General features: G+C 37.0%; 1 pseudogene; it reads right to left on the minus strand.

The window, feature by feature from the left end:
* Positions 1 to 5225: 5225 nt before the first annotated feature.
* Positions 5226 to 8216, minus strand: LOC132120976 (uncharacterized; annotated as a pseudogene).
* Positions 8217 to 22350: the final 14134 nt, after the last annotated feature.

Genomic DNA, 22350 nt, shown 5'->3' on the forward strand with positions numbered 1-22350 from the left:
TATATGGTTTCCATGTTTACAGCACACACGCTTATTTGAGTAACATATTCCCAAAGCTTTTCCCTTTATTAGTTAAAACATGTCACATGAACCAACAAAGCCATAGTTGTCATGGTGCTGGCACATATAAGATGCACAGAGCAGCTGAAGATGGAAATTAAAGAAGGTAAACTAATCTTTTAATAGGCTGTTTATTTCACTACAGTGCACCCCTGCACAAACACAAAGCATATAAAACGTAGATAGCCTGATGTGTTTGTGGTGCCACAGATAATTATGCCTCGTTTTCCTGTAACATTTCTGCTTTGCATTCATTCAAAAGTCATAAATAAATAAGGGTTAATCTAGTAAAAGGAGGAAGGAAAGCCCAGGAAGCATGCATTAGAGCAGAAATCTGATAAAACATGAGTGCTTTGGCTATCCGCTCTTGAATAATTGCAGGACTTTGCTGACAGTTTTTGAGAGAAATAATTTGTAGATAAAGAAAGACACATGTCCCATAACTGCTGAAATCTTTCTTTTATTGTTGACCTGCACACCAATATCTTGCTTAAGCCAAAAGATAATTTTGAGTTGAGAGAAATGTCTCATTAGATATACATGGCGGTAAATAATCTAGCCCAGACTGAATAATAATACTGTACAATATTTGCAGGAACAGTGATCATAGAACAAAACTGGTGAAGGTCAATTACACTGAAGGCCACTTAAGTCCAAAAGCAAAATGTTGACAGGGTTTTAATTAGCTTTGTTATGTTATTTCTATGTTGACTGATTGAGCATCCAGAACTTTACCCTACTATCAGGTTAGGTACACCAATGACATGAACACTGAAATTTCTCACTCACTTACATTATATTCTACTGCTTATGATGTACACTACAGTTTAAAAGTTTGGCTTCAGTAAGATTTTATTTATTTATTTATTTATTTATTTATTTATTTTATTATTATATATATATATATATATATATATAATTTTTGTTTTTGTTTCTCTTTTCAGTTTTATTCGGCAAGGACACATTGATTTGATCAAAGGTGACAGTAAAGACATTTGTAATGTTACAAAATATTTTTATTTAAAAAAAAATGCTGTTCTTTTGACATTTCTGTTGTATCACAGTTTCCACAAAGCGTCACATCTCTTTTGAATGTTGGTATTAATAAGAAATCAAAAGTTTCTTGGGCACCAAATATGCATATTAAAATGATTTCTGAAGGCTTATGTGACACTGAAGACTGGATGCTGTAAATAGCTCAGCTATAATTTTGAAACAGGCATTTTAAGATACTGTACTTTTTTTCAAAAACAAACTTCTGACCCCAAACATTTGAACAGTAGTAGTTTCAATCATTTGTAATAGTTTAAGATTTACTGCACTTTATTGTTTTTGTAATATGTACATTTCCTTTATTTATTATTAATTTGAATCCATAAAATTAAACTTTTTTCTCATTTTAAAATTGGGTTTTATGTGTATTTTATTCTTTTTTCTCCTTAAAAACTCCTCAACTCTAGAAAACTGTGTAACGCTGACCACTCATATTGGACATTTTATCTTACTCTTGCCATTACTGACTGACCTTTGACTTTAGTGTTCTTGTTACCATAGAAACAGACAAAACATGTGAGACCAAATGTTTATTCTATGAGGTCTCTGAAATTATACACTGGCTATGGAACTTACATTAATGCTAGATGTAATTTACATTACATACCCATTATTATCCCATTAGATTACTGTGGTATTTTCCCTTTTTATATTCGAATAGCTTATCTTAATATCTGAAATGGGCATAAATTGCTGCTAAGGTGAGTTGCGGCAGTGTTTTTACTTTCTTGAGGTAGTGAAAACCAAAACATAAAAGCATTTCACTCATGACAACTCTTGGAGTGATTATTTCAAGCAGCATTTATTGGCATGGGCATGCCATGAATTTGCCGAACAAGATCTGTTACGTTGCTGGTGCTTCTGCTGCTACTGAGAAAATACAATAATTTGTTCAGCTAAGTCAAAATAACAAAGGAAGGCTGCTGCAAGAATTGAGAACACCCAGTAGATCTCTACAGGTGCCGCAGGGGAGGAGGAGGGACAACATAAACTCTCATATTCAACACAGGTTAGGATACTATATATATGGTTACATGGATTAGGTACTCCTGATTGGAGGAGTACCTAATCTGAAATAGATTTGTTGCAATCATTGGTGAGGCGATTCCTAATGAGATGTCAAGATGTTCTCTGACCTGCTGATCTTATCACTTAAATTAAACAAAACATTTCAGACCAGCTAAAATCCACATTTCAGCTCTGGGTAAGATTTGTACGTAGGAAAGAATAAACAGATCTCTGGTTTTGTATCAGGGGTGTTTGTATTCTTCAACAGATTTAATGAAACCCATAGCACTTTAACATCCTCTGAACAAATAAACCCCAGTTTCTCAGACATGGCTTAAGTCTAGTCCCACATTAAAATGCATGTTTGAGCTGTCTCAACTGAAAATATCTTTCTCTGACATATCTTAAAAAATGTCAGTTCCATTGTTCTGTCACAAGATGCACACATGACGTTTTCTTCTAAGGCATTTTTATTATTTATTTATTATTATTTATTATAGATGTTATTTAAACATCTTAATTTAAGGCCTAGTCCTGGTTTAAGCTAAGCCCTGTCTGTGAAACCGGGCCAAAGCATCTTATTTTAAAATCCGATATTCACTAGACATCTGAAGTTATTGAAATTAATGTTCTGAGTGTATGTGCAAGCACAGCAACCCTACCCCAGGGTTCTCTGAACTTCGCCTTTGAAAAACTCGACTAGCAAATGGTGTTAAATTATGGTGCCCAGAACACGACATGGTCGGTTCACATAGTTTTGTCATTGCCACAACATAATAACTCGTAGGAACATGATAATATGTCATGGCCACGAGATATTAATTTGTGGGAAGGTCATATTAACTCGCGGGAACGTGATATTTCGTGGCCACGAGATCATTTTGTCAAGGTAATAACATTTTCGTTTTTTCCAGTTAGTCATTTTAGTGCTTAAGCTTAAACATATTTCATGTAATGCCATGTAATCATTTAATTTAGTTTATTATTTACATTTTATTTCAGCTTTATTTCAATTAACAAAAATAATAATAATTTTAAACAATGATAATAACCCTGTGTGCAACACAAAAGTATGTTGACTGGTCCATTTCAATGTAATGAAGTGAATAAAAACTGGGATTGTCAAATATATGCACAAACCATCTTGAAAGTGGTCCATGTGCTTTGTGTCAATTCAAACAAATAGATTCTTCAATTAATTCATTTCAGTGATTCAGTTAATGAAACAAGACTGAAAGAATCGTTCATACTGAACCAGAACTCAACAATCTGGTTGCAGCAATTCTTCTGGAGAGTCAGATTATCAGTCAATCATGCAAAGTCATCATCTGAATTTAGCAGATGAGTCATATGAATCACTTTTATGATTCTTTTAAGGTGTTTTGACCATAAAAGTTGACCAGGTCATTATACAAAATATGAAATATGAAACCATTTCAATATTTAGTGAATAACTTTTGTGTTATAGTTATGTGTTATGGAGTGGCTTTGCAAGGTGGTGACACTATCAGGTTGCATTATGAATAACAAGGTTTACATTTATAGCAATGATTCCCTTCACTAAATCTAAGTGCTGTTCATCTGATTTAAATCTCTCCTCAACTGCATTGTTAGCGATTTTGCATTCCTGAACACTGTCCCAAATACACATCTCATTCAACTCTTCATTTCCACTAATGGGATAACAGCCGGTCAGCGTCAAATTCATTTTTAACTATGCTAATTTTATGACTCTTGAAGACCATAAAAGTGTCACAGTTTTGCCCTGAAACATGTGATTCACATTTCAGAAGCTTATCTTATTACTGTGCATCTATGAACTCATCAAACAAGATTAACCTTAATTAAGTTTAATATTGTTCAGATTCTATAACAGCGGGTCACCTGATAGCATCAGAGTGTGTTTTATGTGAAGACTTAAATGTGCCATGCAGTCATATGCCCCGACAAAATCATGAGCATGACATTCCAGCAGAGCTTGATGCCCTCTTCTGGAGCTTGTAGCATAATATTCAAGCATCTTGAATAATTCTTTGGCAAAAGAGTAACACAACTGTGCATCTGTAATGTTTTTAAATGAGCTATGAATAAGCTATGAATATCAAGACCTACTTTAATCCAAGATTGAGCTCTTTAAAAATTTCTGTCTTAGTGTCTTTTAGGAAAATTTTAAAGAATCTGTCTAGCCACATTACACAATACAATAAGAACAGTGAAATGCTTCATATAATGTTTATGTAAGTGAACGATGCATTCTAGCATGAAAATTGTCTGCTATTTGCTGACTGGTCCAATGGGAAGTCTAAACTTACTTTGATAAGTCATACAGCATCTGTGAACACTTTCATAGTTTAGTAGTCATCAGGTGGCCTACATGGAATCTGCATGTGCAGAAATGCACCATCGATCAATCAAAAAGCTGTACTCATCAGCTGCCCTTCCATTTAACACATTTTACCTAATGGCAATCCACAGAACACTGCAGATTTCAACAGTCACGTTTCATCACAGTCACAACTTCAGTCACATTTCTCAAAAGGCAAAATGAGGGGGAAAAACATTTATTAGTGCAATGGTCAGTTTACAGTGTGTATATGTATTTTTATTTCAGAATAAGGTTATACCTTGTCAAAAAATGTATAACACATTGCCACAATTTACCTTTAGTTATCACTATAAGACAATGTTGTATAATTGTATATTGTAAAAGTATGAGAAAGTTGTTTTTCATCTCCCAAAATCTTGTAAATACAACTTTCATAATCATAATTTTGACTTTATATTACACAAATGTAACTTTATCTTGTACTTTATATTATAATGTGACTTTATATCTGAAAATGTGACAATATAATAGTACAGATTTATCATATGTTTCGCAATTAGATTTAAAATGTGACTATATCTTTAAAATACAACTTTCATTTATAATTTAGACTAGGCTACAAATACATTCGAAAATGCGTCTCCCCTTCATTCACCTTAAGTGAATGTAGCCTTGGCCAGGAGGGGTTGATGTCATCAGGCGGTACCCATCGTTCATTGGGTGTTTCGACCCTTATCCGCAACACCCTCCAGATGGTGGGTCGGCAGTGGTGGCCAAGTCACTGCCCATCTTCCCCTCCTGGCTTCCAGCTCAACACCTCCCTCTTGCTCCATAACCAGCAAGAGGCTCTTTCTGCTGCCTCCCCCATCCTGCGAGCTGCTGCCTTTCTCTCCTTCCCTGTTATTCCAATGGCTGTTAGCATTCTCCACACTGACTGAGCAGGGAATCCTCTACAGACAACCTCGACCGGGAACAGCCAAGCCTGCCATCCTTTCCCCCTGCAGTCGTGCAGCAGGTCTTGGTATTTGGCGTTCTTTCTTTCAAAGGCCTGTTCACATCCCTCTTTCCATGGGACTGTAAGTTCTATGAGGATGATCTTTTTTCTCTCTTCAGACCACAGTACCACATCTGGCCTCAGGGTTGTCTGGACAAACTGGGGGAATTGCAGCCTTCCTCTCAGATCGACCTTCATTTCCCATGACTGGGCCTTTTGTAGCAGACTGGTTCTTGTTGTTGTTGTGGTTGGTGGCTTTTCCCCCTCTCTTACAAACTGGATTGAAGTTGTTTTCCGAAGAGGCTGGCGTTTCTTTTTCCTCTCCTGCTCTAAGGTGTGGGCGAGTGTCGTGAGCACCCTATCGTGGCGCCACCTGTACCTTCCCTGGGTGAGTGCTTTTTTACACCCGGCCAGGATGTGTGCCATGGTGCCCCTCTCCCCACAAAGCTTGCACAATGGGTCCTCTCTCATGCCCCACTTGTGCAAGTTTGTTGGGGTTGGGAGTGTGTCATACACTGACCTCAGCAGGAAGGAGATTCGGAACGGTTCCAGTCTCCATAGGTCCGCCCAGGTAATCTTCCTCTTGGGAAGATCCCATCTGGTCCAGGCCCCTTGAGAAGCTAGGTCCACTGCCCTTGATCTTCGTCCTTCCTCTTCCAGGTCCCTTACCTCCTCTTGAATCATGGCTCTTCTTTCACTGGTTCCTGCCTTCCTCCACTGTTGAAAATGTGAGGTTCCAAGACCCTGTCTTCCAGAGCATGGTGCTCCAATGACATCACGTAGCTTCAGCATGCTCTCAGCTTGTGCAACAGACGAATCAGCTGCCCACTTGCGACCTGATCTTGTGATGACGCCTGCATGTCTGACTTGTTCATCCTGTGAGTCTCTATATGTCATTACGACTCTGCACTTTGCGACTTTAAATTCCTCAACTACAGATGACAGAGGAAGTTGGAGCTGCCCTGATCTTATGTAGAGGCCTACTGAAGTGAAGCTTGGAGGGATTCCCAACCACTTTCGGAGGTACTTATTGATCTTCCTCTCCACTCCTTCAACGCATGTCATCGGGACCTCATACACAGTCAGCAACCACATGATTCTTGGCAACAGTCCGTGTTGATAGAGCCAAGCTTTAAACTTCCCAGGGAGCCCTGATTTTTCGATCCTCCTCAGCCATTCCTCCATCTGCTTTTCCGTACTGGCTATGTTATTTCTGTCAGTAAGTGAGTCATCGAACCACTTTCCGAGGCACTTGATTGGATTCTCCTCTATTGATGGAATCACTTCCCCTTGCACATGCATCTTGAACCTGTTGGTCAACTTCCCGTTCCTGATCACCAAACTCCTGGATTTCTTTGGCTTAAACTTCATTCTGGCCCACGTTGCCATGTGGCCCAGAACAGTTAGCACCCACCTCGCCTCCACATGGGTTGTGGTTGTCACGGTAAGGTCGTCCATGCAACCTCTTATTGGGGGTTGTCGGATTCCTGACTCCATTTTAGGACCCCGTGCTTCCTTCTCCGCAGCTGTTATTAGGAGGTTCATTCCCATGCTGAAGAGGATAGGGGAGATTGTACAGCCAGTTACGATACCTTTTTCCAGGCTTTGCCACTGAGTTGTAAAATTGGCCGCCTTGAATCGTAGCTGGATTCCACCAAAGTAGCTGGTGATCATTCTTTTGATGTGCTGCAGGATGTGGTAATGGTCTAATGCTGTATGGATGAGGGCGTGCGGGATTGATCCATAGGCATTGGCCAAATCCAACCAGACAACATTCAGGTTGCCCTTGCTGGCTTTAGCCTCACGGATCATCTGACTGAGAACTCCGGTGTGTTCCAGGCATCCAGAGAAGCCTGGAATTCCACCTTTCTGGATGGCAGTGTTGATGTATCCATTCTCTGTCATGTACGAGGTCATCCTCTTGGCCAATACAGAAAAGAAGATCTTGCCTTCTACACTTAGCAGTGAGATTGTTCTGAATTGGTCAATGGTTGAGGAGTTCTCTTCCTTTGGCACAAAACAGCCCTCTGCCTTCTTCCAGCCTGATGGAATGGTACCTTTTCTCCAGATCCTCCGGAACAGCTTCCACAGCCTCCGGAGAAGCATTGGACATTTCTTATATACCTTGTAGGGTATACAGCTTGGGCCGGGGGCAGACCCTGTTCTGGCCTTCTTCACCACCTCTTGGACTTCCCTCTAGGATGGTTCACTGACGTTGAGCTCTTTTTCTGGGATCTTTATACTGCTGATGCTTGGGTTGGCGTCCAGGGCCTGGTTTCTGGAGGTGTCATTGTGGGTCTCCCTCAAGAACGCCTCCACATCTCCTTTGGGGCTGGTCAGCCTTCCAGATTTTGCTTCACCCAACAATGTTCTGGTGAATCTGAAAGGTTCTTTGGTGAACTGAGATCTTTTGTTCTCCCTATCCTTCCTCTTCTTCCGAGTGCTTTCTGCTTTTCGGAGTCTGCAGAGGCGCTCCCGGAGTTGACTCGTCAGGTCCTTGATGCCTTCCCTGTCATCAGCAAGGGCTCTTTTGAACTGCTTGGTGAGAGTCTTGATTTCTCCCCTTAGTCGATGAATTTCCCTCTCTCTTCTGTTTGGCTGATGTGCAGACTTGATGTTGATTTTCTTCTCCTGAATTCCAAAACGCTCCCTTGCCAGGTTATAGGCTATTGTTGTGAGAGTATTGACTTTCTGCTCAGCCGTCCCTGCTAGTGTGGCTTCTAGCACTTTGTCAAGGTCTTGGTCTAGTTGGTACCACTCTTTGTTATCGCTCATCTTGGGCCAATTGATCTGTTCCCTCGCAGGGTGGGGGTGGCTCCCTGGGGTGGCATCAGGTGGGTCCCTCCTGAGGTCTTGAGGTGACACAGGTGCTAAGAGATCTCCAGTACTGTGGGGTGCTTCCTGCCTGGAGCTCTCCTGCGTCTCACCAGGTGCTACCGCTGTGCGCTGCTCCTGTGATCCCTCTTTTCCACAGTTGGTTCGGCTTTGGTGTATCTTAAGCCCTCTTTTGTTCTTGCAGGTCTTTCCGCAATGACACTTTACTTCCAATGCCCTCCCGGTTAAAGTTGTTTGGGTGAGCCGTCTCTGTGTCCGTATTTCATTCCTGGCCGTTACCGTTGTGTCTGTCCTGACGAGTCTCTCATCCTCCCCCCCTCTCGGGTGACTCTGGGGGTATTGCTCTGTATTACTTTCTGTAGCTTGAGTTGGTGCCCTCTTGCGAGTGCTGTGGATGAGGTTGCTAACCTCACACACCCACGCCAGTCTTTCCTGGAGGTCAGCTGTCTTTCCAGCATCACCGTACTTCCTCGGTTGCCACCCAGACTTTCCTGGAAGTCACTGGTTGCCCAGATTTTCTAAGCTACAAATACTTAAAGTGCAGAGCTCTACCTGCTGCTCTCAAACATCCCAGTCCTCAGACACTTACTAATTTACTTGCATTCCTTCCCAGAATAATTTACTCTGTGTGCACAAACTGTCACATAACATTGGCTAGACATGAGCTAAGTTCATTGCTCCTGGAGTTGCAGCTTGAAAACCACATTAAAATGTAACAAGCTATTGCACTTCGAAGAGGATTTGGATATACTCAACACTGTTGCGAAAGATACTAAATATACCCTATGTGACACGAGGTCTACCCCAGAGGCATAGTTATAGCACCAGCCCAGGAAATACTGCAAAAAGGTCCATGAGAGGACATGTTGCTGTTAGCTGTTACATGGCCTTGTAAAACATTTAAATGTCCTTCCTGGGCAGCCCTCCAAATTTTATAAAGGGCCGAATTGATTTACTTTCAGTCGTTCTAAGCCAATCGATCAATAAAACAAGTGAGTGCAGAGAGCAGAGGACAATGTGAGAGAGGAAAGAAAACAATGGGTTTCACTGCAAAAAAGAAAATGAAACGAAAAACAGTAAAATGAAAAGGGTTACTGAGATATATGACATTTTTGTTATGTGTATTTAAGTAATATGACAAGAGCCGATATGACTGTAGTCAACTGCAAATGTCAAAATGCTTTTGTACAACTGTCCAGTAAACAACAATATATTCATTAACTTCAATTTCATGCCCAGTATTGTCACTTTGTCTGTTGTCATCAATAAAAATAGTCTCTAACAAAACCATGGCAGAACAAACCATTGCAAGTTTCTGGTCAATACACAGTAGTTCTGAATGAAACCGTGTTTTTAATAAATTGATTAAAGGAGTGGTTGATTTCACTTTTTTTAACGTTAGTTAGTTTGTAATGTTGCTGTTTGAGCATAAACAATATCTGCAAAGTTGCAGCGCTTAAAGTTCAGTGCAAACAGAGATATCATCTTTTAAAATTCTGGGAGTTTAATGCCTACAAAAATGGCTGGTAAGGGACTACAACAAGCTTCTTCCCGGGTCCGTTATGTCACGAACCCAGATAAACCCCACCCCCGGGAACATGCAACAAAGGAGGCGTGGCCATGTTCTGCTGCTTTAGCAAAGAGGAAGAGAAAACTAGGGGTGCTTGTAAAAATGGACCTGATTATAATGGATTCACAAGTTTCAAAACCAGTGTTCTAAAGCGGTGGTTCTCAATCCTGTTCCTCGTGTCGCCCTGCTCTGCATATCTCTCTCTCTCTCGCCCTCTCTCATTTAGATCGTCAGATCAGCTTCAACAAACTGTTCCATTTATACACTTATTTTCAGAAAGCAATGAGAAGCGTTATACATGGAGGCGCGTACGGTTGCTGTGCTATATTAAAGCTTTAATCAGAATAAAACCGTATATTAAAAGCTAACAGAAGCAGTAGCATGTACAAACAACATCATATCTATAAGTATGAGACAACAACAAACAACATACCATCAAGAGCTGTTTATTGTGACCAGCCTAATAATCATGCTGTCTAATCAGCATCTTGATATGCCACACCTGTGAGCTGGATGGATTATCTCGGCAAAGGAGAAGTGCTCACTAACACAGATTTAGACAGATTTGTGAACAATCTGAGAGAAATAGGCCTTTTGTGTACATAGAAAAAGTCTTAGACCTTTAAGTTCAGCTCATGAAAAATGGGGGCAAAAACAAGTGTTGCTTTATAATTTTGTTCAGTATATATAAATATATATTTGTGATTTTAGTTGCTTTAATGTAGTTTGCAGTTTGACATGAAATAATAGTCAGAAAAAGTATTTTTTACAGGAGTTTATTGAACCTTTAGACAATATGTGAAATACAAATTGCATGTATCATATTTGAATCATCAGGCTTGTATGGCTCATATAGTATGATATGTGGAGCTTGTACTCAAAGAAAAACATGGCAGTTTTTTTTTCTTCAGAGGCCTAAATGGTAAAAAAAGAAAAGAAAAAAAAGGTAATTTAGTGCAGTTGCTGATATTCTGGCCATCTTGGAATATTACTGAAAAAATATTAAATGTCCTTATGTTTACTTTATAAAAGATTTTACTCTAAAAAGGAATGTGTACCATGACCCGAAAGTGGGCATAGAAGGCCTTTATCTACAAAAAAAATTAACAAACAATCAGATCACAGAAGACATGTAACGGATTGTGTAAAACAGAACATTTTGATTGTTTATTATTTCGACACTTTAGAAATTTGCATTAAACATGATACAGGGATACAATTTTAACTTATTGATGACTCATGCTTTCTGTGTAGAAATGTTCACACATAGGTCTCACTCCACAAATGCATGTTCACACTGTTAGTGAATGAAACCCATTATTTATCCTTTATAAGGAACTTCCTGTACTGTAAGTGCTGTGAGGTCTTGGCAGAATGGCCAGACGCCTACAGATGTCCTTAATATGCACTAAGAAACTGGAGCCAGACCTGTGTTTGGAGATGCTCTTACCAGGAGGTAATGGCTTTAAGTAAGACTATACTTTAGGATAATAAAGTTTTTCTCAGTTCCTTAAACACATTTCCTGAAATCCATAGCACATTATAGCACAACTATAAATATCAATTAGTCAATTTTAATTATACAAACCTAAATATTTAAACTTTCAAGTGACTCTCAAAACCATTTACATGTACTTTCTCTAGAAAATCTGAACTTAGTTCCCTCTTTGTGTCCCAAAACTACTTTCGATACATATACTGAAGATATATAATATACTGAAGAACTTCTATCCGACTGACCTTTACTAATTTAAAAGCATTAGATGTCATTCTATTCTCTACTTATATTTTACTTATTTTCTGAAATGTTTTACTTGAAATGTGTTTGTGCCAGTGTTTTTTTGTTTTGTTTTTTGTTTGTTTTTTTCATATAAATTGCACTTATCACATACTGTATTTGGTATATAAAGCAAAGATATTCATTAAGTGTTCAAAAATATTTTCGGGGCCACTGTACTGTATATGAGGTAAGTGCTGTCTCAACCAAGGTCTTTGTGTGGGTCATTTTTTCCCCTCGGAATCTGCAAAAACTAGCACTGTCCTTCACTGCATAAATCTCTGAACTTCTTTTTGGAAACAAATTGTGAGGACCAGAAGAAAAATGCATTACCATAATGCATCAATACCACTTTCCTCAAAGGCTCATTTAGTGCTGGTCTCATTATATGCTCTAGACTTCTCTGTAAATTGAAACAGAGCCATGCTTTTCTTACAGAAGGTTGTAATTTGGAGTTTATCCCAGTTATCCCTCCTATATATATTGAGGCCTGGGATTGAATCGGCTGTGTGATGCCAGGCAGTCAAGGGGCGTCTGAGAGGGGTAACGGCCCAGCAGTGACACCGGAGACATCAGTCCTCAGCAGCACACACTGGCTCTTCTCCAGCTAAATGTCTCTCCATTCTCCTAAAACAAATCAATCCACAGGCCCACTGCAGATAACAGAGTGCTCCATTACACACACTTTCCAGCTCATAGATCAGGGTATGAATTACTGCTCTGAATACACATACATATCACATATTTTTCACATAATTTGGTACTTTTTCTGTTTTGTATATGACGCTAAACTCTATTGGCTCAATGCTTTAAGTGAAATACTCATTTTCTTTTTATTGTGAACTATGTGAAATATTTAGATATTAATTTCATTACACATTTGTCTGAAGTAGACAATTATTTCGATCTAATGTGTTGTTCTGTAACTATTTACATAATGACAGATAAAATTGATTATTTGGCAGGCAAATAAGCAGACCTTTTTTCAAGTCCTTTCCTCCACATACAGTTATAATAATAATTCTTGCTTTAGTATTTCACATCCATTTTTTATTATTATTTGGTGCATGCATGTGACAAAAAAAAAAAAAAAAAAAAAAAAGAATTTTTGAAATAGGACACATTCCGTGCCTGGTTAGAAATATTAAAACACAGCTTTATAGTGTTTGTCACCTTAAGTACGTATACAAATATGACAGTTATTGTAATTTGAATTATATCACATCATATTACATGACCAAAAACTAGGTATGTTTTTTTCTTTCTTTCAAATGAAATAATACTTTTTTTGATTAAGTATTTGCAGCCTTGATGAGCATAAGAGACTTTTTTTTTTAATAATACTGACCACAAACTTCTGAATGGTAGTATAGTCATAAAAAAATGTAGCGAAAGAACAATATATATGGCTATAATGTGGTGTGTTTTTGACTGCTACATATTCATTTATTTATTCATCCAGCCATGGATGCTGAAATCATTCTAAACTGGTTGTAAGCAAACATGTCTTCAAATGCCCTCTCAAAGCTACTTGTAAATAAAGTGTTTTCATTTGCATTTCAAAGCAAGCCCTACCCATGACATTCAGTCCATAATGTATTTACGTTCAAAAATAGCTCTGTATCAAAACAAACGTGAGCTTCTGTACCTGACAGGTATTCTTTCCAAGTGCCTTTCTCAATTTCTAATCATTTCTTCATCCACACAGCTGCCATATCCATATGGAAACATGTAAAGATGTTGTGCTCGTTCCAAAAACATATGTAAATGTAGTGGGTTGCTACACGTGTGTATTTGTTTCGGAACGAGGCCAGCGATTGGTTTTGAGCACAATGACTTAATATTTTTCATTCCTCCATTGGGCATTATTTCACAGCTTCACTTCTGACCCATTTTTCTACCCATTTCATAACAACTCTGTTTGCTGCTCGTCTCTCTCTCCTCCTCCCCCTCTCTCTGTTTCTATATCAGAATTCAATGAGCAAAATTATGTTCTTAAAGGCTCATTCGAGAAGGATGGTACTCACAAGCTTTTCGCTGTCTGTCTTCAACTTATTCGCCGCTTTCATATTGTGTTCTTGAGGTAGAAAACTTATGGTCATCATTGTGAGGGATTTGCATTTCAGTCTTATTTTCCTCCCTCAAAGGCATGGCACTTTGATGTACCTCAAATCTCATTACTATGGGATCACTCAACTGCAGATGGTGATTTCCAGTGCTCTGTGGTGCGTTAGATGAGGTGATACAGTGTGAAATCCCCGGTTAGCTAGTTCTGAATGAATAGAGAAGAGAAGACAAGAAGAGGGAGACATACAGAGAATGAAGGGTTTAGGCTTCGTGCCATGCTTTGACACATCCTCTGTCCAGGGTGTTGGGTTTACCAAGTTTAGCGGTAATTAGCATGCCGCAGCATGGCATGGCATTACCTCCTGCCATCCACCAGCTAGCTAAGCCCTCAACAAACAAAACCTTGTACGAAAAACAAAGTATCTTGTCTAGCCATGTGTGAAGATGGCAACACACAACCACTGACTTGCATCTTTAGCTAAGAGCTGGACTGAGACGACACTGAGGGAACGCTTCAGGGAGCAAGATAATGTAATTAAGGAACACTGAAGGCAATCCGAAGCCTGTCATTGGAGTTTCCACAAAAAGAATAAACCATGGCTTACCAGAAGAAGTCCATGGGCTTAATACAGGCCTTGGGCGAATGACGCTCTTATCCAGAGCAGTCCCATAGTTTGGAGGATTTTGCCAATGCCTCAGAACGCTGTAGATATTATCAAACACATCATTATGTGTTTTATATGAGGAATTTAACAAATTCAACGTAGGTAATGCATTTTGGGAAGTGTAGTATTCTTCCATGCTGGTTAAATATAATGAAATATACATAAATAACATTCAAATGTATTTATTTGTCTCTTAATCTTTCTGTGTGTATATCTGTCAGGTTTATAAAACTTTCAGAAAAAGCTTTATCACACTAATCTTTAAAGTCTGCCTTGACAAACTTGCCCTTTCTAGTTAAAATGATACTTATTCAAGTAATTTCTATTTATTTAAATTCTATCATTTGAATAATTTCTAAATTCAGTTTCATACTGCAATTCTGCATCCCATTTTTATGGCTCAATGAACTGAATATACAACACTTTTATATATAACCCTTTTTTTTTACACTAAAAGTTTAGCCATTTGTAAAGTAATGGAGTTCAGCAAATATGCTGTACCAGAGTGACATTTTGACAAATTGCATTGCAGAGTTGCTTATTGGGTACAAATCACAGAGAAGAATTAATAGTGTATGCGTGTATACATGATTTGTGTTAAAAGAAGCTCAAGACATCCACACAATACCTCTTGGGACTGACCTGCAAACCTGGAAAAAGACAGAACTTACAAGGTACTTTAAGTGAAGATGACAATATCTGAAGTATGGAGGGTCTCTGTGCAATTGTCATACATGTGTGTTTTAAAGCATAGAAGTGACAGAACAGTTTGTAAATGCATCACATTTAAGTACAAGCCTCTCTCTCCATGCTCATGTTTCTATCTGTGTGTGCAATAAAAGATATGTGCTTATATACGAATACATAGTGCTGATCTCAGGATGTGTGAGAAGCTCTTCATAGACTGTACAAATTGGTAAAAGGTCTAACTTCTCATCTTAGACTTTCTCTAACACATTTATCCTGTTCTCTAACCCATACTTAATGAAAACAAACGTTTACTCTACCACATTCCACTCATCAGTAGTGTTTATGCTTCTAACAGCCTACATCCAGAGCTAAAACAATTCATTTTATTGAATATATGTCTCAGGACATATAGTACCGTAATAATAGGTGGATATATGCTTCCCTCTGAATCTATGTCTCAAGTAGTTGTCAGAAACTTGTTTGATTCTGTTTCTTAACTTTTCAACTCTCGTCCATCTTTATTTTTTCAATATTTTTGGGAATATTAACACATTTTGAGATACCATCCTTTCTAATGTATCACACATTGGTCATAAAACTCACACAAAGACATTCAAATCAATCAAATCATCCATTCTTATCCAAGATGTCATAAAGAAAATGAATAAGACTTTCTACATTATTATCGACGACATAACACTGATTCATTGATGGAATGAAGAGTTTATTGAGAGTATTTGGTTATTTATTTCATTTATTTATGTTTTGGATAGCTCTCTCAGTTGGCAATACTGAATCTTTCATTCTTCAAAAAATGAATCATAAAATTGTGGAAAATAATACTCCATCAAGGGAAGAATCTCAACATGGGTCCTATAAGCACTCTCAAAGAGCTTTACTGCGCCAGAGCCTCTCAGTGAGCACCCAAACCTACTTCAAGCTTGGGACAAACGCCCCTAAACTGGGTGTCTCTGAAAGACCATGGGATATGGACAGTGAGAAGAAATGCAAGAGGAAATGTCCCAGGAGCTCTAGAAATGGACCCCAAAATCAGCTGACTGCAAGACAAAGAAGCAGAACTTTTCTCTTCGTTCTGCTATAAAAGAGTGTCGGGCAATGCTGAAGGGAAAGAAAGAATACAAAGTGATTAAACATCCTGTAGCCAAGAACCATGAATACACAGCGGATGATTCCCCTCTTAAGAGTCCTTCCAGGAAAAGTTTAAAGGAGATGTGACGCATCATCATCAAGTCTTCGGGGTTGATGACCACTTGAGCCTCAGCAGTGTGGTGGACACCAAAGCGGCCCATTGAGACCTCAGGTGGCTTCCTTATAATACATAAGTACAGTAACGTCCTGAGGAACACTGTCCCAGTTTTTGAATAGTTTGGACCATTTGGTTCACTCTATCTCACCGACACCGAGTTGATTGAATATAAAGGCAAAGTCACATCTGACAATACATAATTAAAAATGTACATTATCTTTCAGGTGTCAATGGTCATCCCCTTCATGCATGACGAACCTACAAGGCTAAGAAATGTCCCTTGATGGCACAATCTGGATTAACCCTTTCTGTGGAAGATTCCACTTTTGAAGATCTACCCAATAAGTTTAAAAGAGATTGCACTCTAAAGATGACATGAAGAGAAGAGCTCAGAGGAAATGACAAGAGGCTGCTCAAGACAGTTTTTGACTGCAGTGTATGGACCTACAGAGCAGACAGCCAAGTGCTCCAAATTTACAAACAACTAGAAAGAATCTAACACTTCTAGCCCCTCTTGCTTATTGGATAACTGTGAATGGTTTATGTATAAAAAATTTTAATAATTATAATAATAATTGGTGGTTCTGTGCTATGCTGCATTGGAAGGGGCCTTCAAATAACATGTATAACAATATTCTTTTATACATATATAAATGTCAAATGTAATATATACTGTAAAACAAAATTTAATTATTGGTAATTTCAAAATTATTAATACATTATTAAAATCAAAAGTTGCATCCATTAATATTATTTAATAGATATTTACAAAAAATTTACAGTTGAATTTTTATTAACTAATGTGAGCAAAGATTAAGAAATACTGTAACAAACAAAGACTATTGCTCACCGTTAGTTAATGTTAGTTAACACCTAATGGAACCTTATTGCAGTGTTACCTAAAATGTGCACCATTAATCTTTGATTTATATACTACTTTGAAAAATAATTTTTCACAGTGCATTCACTCTCACAAAACTGCTAGAGAGAAGGAAAAAGAGTAAAAAGAATAGGGAATAAGAGAAATGATGGAATATGGAAAGAAATTGAAAAAAGAATAAAAAGGCCAGAGCAGAGAAAGGGAATGGGAAATGAAGATAGATATGAGGACTAGTGAATTAGAGAGGAAATAAAGAAAACCAAAGATTAAAAAAAAAAGTTTAGATCTAGGAGGAAAAAGAGAATCAGAAATTAAGGCACAGAAAGTGGGTATGAGGGAAAAAATGAAAGATAAAGTCAAACTTAAGGAGAAAAAACAGAAAGGGAGGAAGGTAGAGGGAGGAAAATGAAGAGGGCACGTGAGCTTGTTGCTCATGTCTGCAGATGAGCACAGACGCCGAGGGAGGCGATGTCAGTGTGGAGGCTAGAGATTCAAGGAAATGTCACATGAAAAGGAGAGTGGTAAAGCGAGAGACGCGCGTGGGAGATTAATCCTGCTTCCTGTTGGGCAGCCTGTCATGCAAATGTCAAAATAACAACTGTATTCACAAAACACCAATTACTGTAATAATAATAATTTACCAAAGTGCATCAGCTACAGTGATATGCTGATAGCACACTGCCTGACAGCTGCATTCAGATGACATGGATGGAAATGTTCACATAGTGCTGTGAAAGAAGAAACTTCAGCAATACTGACATTCGGTGGGAAAAATACGCCTGGTTAGACAAGGTGTTTGTGATTGTGAGACACACTAAAGATCATAATATGTTTTCATGCTCTCCATCAAGAGAAGCTGAAAGAGGCTGTGGATCTGTATGCATTTACTGTATGAAGAATGAGATATTGTTTATTATATACTTCAGTCCAGCTGTGCACCTGAGTGACAGGCAATAAAAAAAATTATATATATTAGCAAATTTCTCAATCCAAAGAACATTTTGAGGCATTAGAATTCTAGATGATTTGATGCATTGGCATGGTATTTTAATTAAAGTTGTATACACACACACACACACACATGCGTGGGACCTGAGGGTACGTGCAGAAATGAGAAGGAAGATCAATAGAGAAGGAATGATAATGATGTCTTAGCCGGAGCACTGCAGGCGATGGTCGTAATCACATTTCAATGAAGCCTTTGTAATGTGAATTCAACTCTTTAAGAAGGAAAGTCTCCCTTAGGTAGTGTGGTGAAGGGGAAAAAATTAAAGGAAATCCACAAACTAGCACATTCTGTGTTACAGTTTACATTACATTTAAACATTTAGCCGGCACTTCAGAGACTTCAAGGTAAACAAGCAGTTCATGCATTGTAGATTCGCAAAGTAATGGTAAAAGAACTCCAATTTCTCAACTCAATGTTGTATGCAGAAAAGAATAAATAAAGTACCAAAATAAATAAATAAATAAATACAATAAATATATGAATTAGTTATTCTTTGCAACTAAATTGATAATTGTTTCTAAAGGCCAATTCACACTGCACCAACAAAACGCAGACCGATGCCACTTCTCAGACATTCCAAGATCTGACAATGCCAATTCAACATGTTCAATCAGTGAAAATAAGTGCCAACAGACGCCAACGGGCTGAATGGGAGAACACTTCCTATTTCTCTTGTGGGTAGGGTTAACGCAATTAAACTGATATTTTTGTATGTGGTGCAGAACATTCCTGTATTTATGCCAAAATCTTTTTTTTTTAAACTGGACTCTATCCTGGTTCCCATAGGATTTCTAAACTCCACCTGTGTAAACGCAAAATACAGGGAGTCCTACATAATTTTATTTTTATTTATTTATTTTTTTTATTAATATTTGCACCTTAAAATACAAAATGACAAAAATAATAATAACAAAACATAAAATATATGGAAAAAAAATAAGACAAATATTATCAATTTAATGATGTGCAGGAAGAGGCAAAAAACCCCAACTGGGGTTATTTAACGCCTCCACCTATAGACATAATTACAATAAAATCAAAACAAAAAACCTTGAAAATAAAAACATTTTACTACATAAAAGTAACAACAAACTAGTGAGATACATATATCCATAACACACACACAAAACACAAATGCACATACATGAATACATACACATAACATCAACAAATTTTAATGACGATTACAGTAATGAAAAAATAAACAAAAAATATGATCATAACATAAAAATGGAATAATATCTATATTAAAAATTTAGAACAGCAGTTAAATGGGCTTTTGAATATCTTTTATAACATTTTAATGAGGAGGAGTTTATTGCCAAGTGGGAAAAACTGTTCCATAATTTGGTACCCCTAAATCTGATAGTAAATTGACCTCTGCACAGAAACTTTGGAAGATGAAGATCGAAGGATTGACGAGTTGAATAAGAGTGAACCTGTGAGTTAAATTTAAAATAAGTCTTAAAGTGCTCTGGGATATTTTCATAATTAAAATGTTCCTTATAAATAAAAACACATATTTGAGTGATATTAATATCATACACAGTAAGTATCTGAAGATTCTGAAATAGAGGCACAGATGAAGAATGTGACTCAGATCGGGTTGCAATCCTGACAAAACGTTTCTGAAGAACCAAAATTCTATGAAGTGTAGAAGGAAAAGTGCTTGCCCAAACTATATTACAATATGAAAGATATGGATCAATTAAACTGTTATAGAGTGTAAGAAGACAATTTGTAGTAATAAGATTGCTAATCCTCCTAATTATACCAATAGATTTATTTATTTTCTTGCTAACCCAGTCAATTTGTGTTTCCCAATTCAAGTTCTCATCAACAAAAATTCTGAGGAATCTTGTTGTTGAGACTTGGGATATCTCAACAGTCTCCATTTTGACTTTTGAGAGGTTCTTAGAATATGATTTATTTCCCCTAGAAATTATATAATTAGATTTTTTTGTATTCAGCGATAATTTATTTAATCTGAACCATGTAGCATATGCAGTTAAACCAGTATTTACATTTTTAATCAGAAAATTAAAATTTGAATGAGAATAAACTAAAGTTGTATCATCTGCAAATATTATTGGGAAAAGAATATTTGACACATTTGATAAATCATTAATATAAATAAGAAATAATAATGGTCCAAGAATGGACCCCTGAGGGACCCCACAAAGTAGTCTGGCTTTGTTGGAATAGCATCCATTAATACAAACAAACTGTTTTCTGTTTAAAATATAATTTTTTAACCATTCAAGCGTAACATCATGAAAACCATATTTTTGCAATTTTTTCAATAGAATATGATGGTTGACTGTATCAAAAGCTTTTGAGAAGTCGACGAATATACTACAGGTAAATTCATTATTTTCTAATGCAGAGGAAACTTTGTCAATCAAATAAAGCAAGGCCATAGACGTGGAATGACTTTTCCTGAAGCCATACTGAATTAAATTAGAATCAAGATGGAATAAGATCCTTTTATATATAACTTTTTCTAATATTTTTGAAAAACAAGGCAATATGGATATGGATCTATAATTATTGAAGCAACAAGGGTCATCTGCTTTAAACAGAGGAATAACTTTGGCAACCTCTGAATCCTCTGGTACAACTCCTGTTTTCAGATAAAGTGAAAAAATGAAAACCAGTGGCTGCAAAATAAACTGCTTGATCTATTTGACAAGGAATGAAGAAATGTTATCACGGCCGGTTGAAGATGTTTTCATTTCATCAATAATATCACTTATTTCTTGAACATTAGGAGGCTGAAAAAAAGAAATAGAAGGATAATTCCTTATAATATAATCTAGTGGATTACCATTACAAGCAGGAATTTTACTGGCTAATTCATGTCCAATGTTAACAAAAAAAATTATTAAATTTTTGAGATATATCAAATGAGTTATTAAAAGAATTATCACCTTCATAAAAAACTGAAGGTAATTCTGAATGAGACTTATCTCTATGCAGCAACTGATTTATAACTTTCCATGTGGTTTTAGTATCATTTGAACACCTCTTAAATGTCTCACAGAAATATTTCTTTTTTGACGATCTAATGTAATAAGTATATTTATTTCTACAAGATGTATAAGCACTACAGGTAAGGGGTGTAGGATTTGAAATATATTTTTTGTACAATTTATTATTTTTCCTCAGGAGCTTCAACAAGTCAACTGTAAACCAAGGCTTACTAAAGGCCTGACTATATTTCCTAGTAGAGCTAATAATTGGAAAACATTCATTGAAACTACCACTAATAATTTTTTTCTTTGTAAAGATCATTGCATGAAGTACTGGCAAGCATATCTTTAAATTTAGAAACATTTAGCTTGCTCATGATTTTTTTAAGCATCTTTTTCTTTTTTTGTTTGGTTGTATTAAACTTGATTGACGAAAATTGGAATATAGGAAAATGATCAGACAAATCCACATACAAGACTCCAGATTTCATTCCTTCACTCAAATTATTTGTTAAGATGTTATCAATCAAAGTTGCTGAATTCTCTTTTACTTGAGTAGGTTTATGAATAAGAGGGGAAAAATAACTAGAATAAAGTATATTTAGAAAATCTGCAGTAAATGTATCTGGATTATTTTTTAAAAGATTTATATTAAAATCACCTAAGATGTTTATCCTCCTTGTTAATCAGATCAAGAGAACTGGATAGACATTCATTAAAATCTTTGACAACAGAATCTGGTGAACGATATATTACACCAACTATGACGTTTTTTCCACCAAAAACACCAGAGAGCTCCACAAAAACAGATTCTACTGAATTCAGTGATAAATCATCCCTAACTTTAAATTCATAGTTGTCTAAAAAAAATAAAGATACTCCACCTCCCGATCTATTTTCTGTTACATAATGAACTGAATTGTAATTTGATAATTTAAATATTTCTCTAGAGTCTTCTGTATGCCATGTTTCAGATAAAGCAATAACAATAAATCAGAACCAGATGTATTATTGTAGTCCATATAGTGTATATTTACTTATTTACTCTAACTGTTGGTCCTCCTTTGTTGAGGAGGATTTTGAGTTGGTGGATGGACAATAAGTTTGTCATATCTCAAATATGCAATGTCACCTCTCTCTCTCGAGCCGCCTTCATTGCAGGGAGTAGATCTTTCCT

This window comes from Carassius carassius, chromosome 39 (genome assembly GCF_963082965.1).
Source record: "Carassius carassius chromosome 39, fCarCar2.1, whole genome shotgun sequence".
Classification (NCBI taxonomy): domain Eukaryota; kingdom Metazoa; phylum Chordata; class Actinopteri; order Cypriniformes; family Cyprinidae; genus Carassius; species Carassius carassius.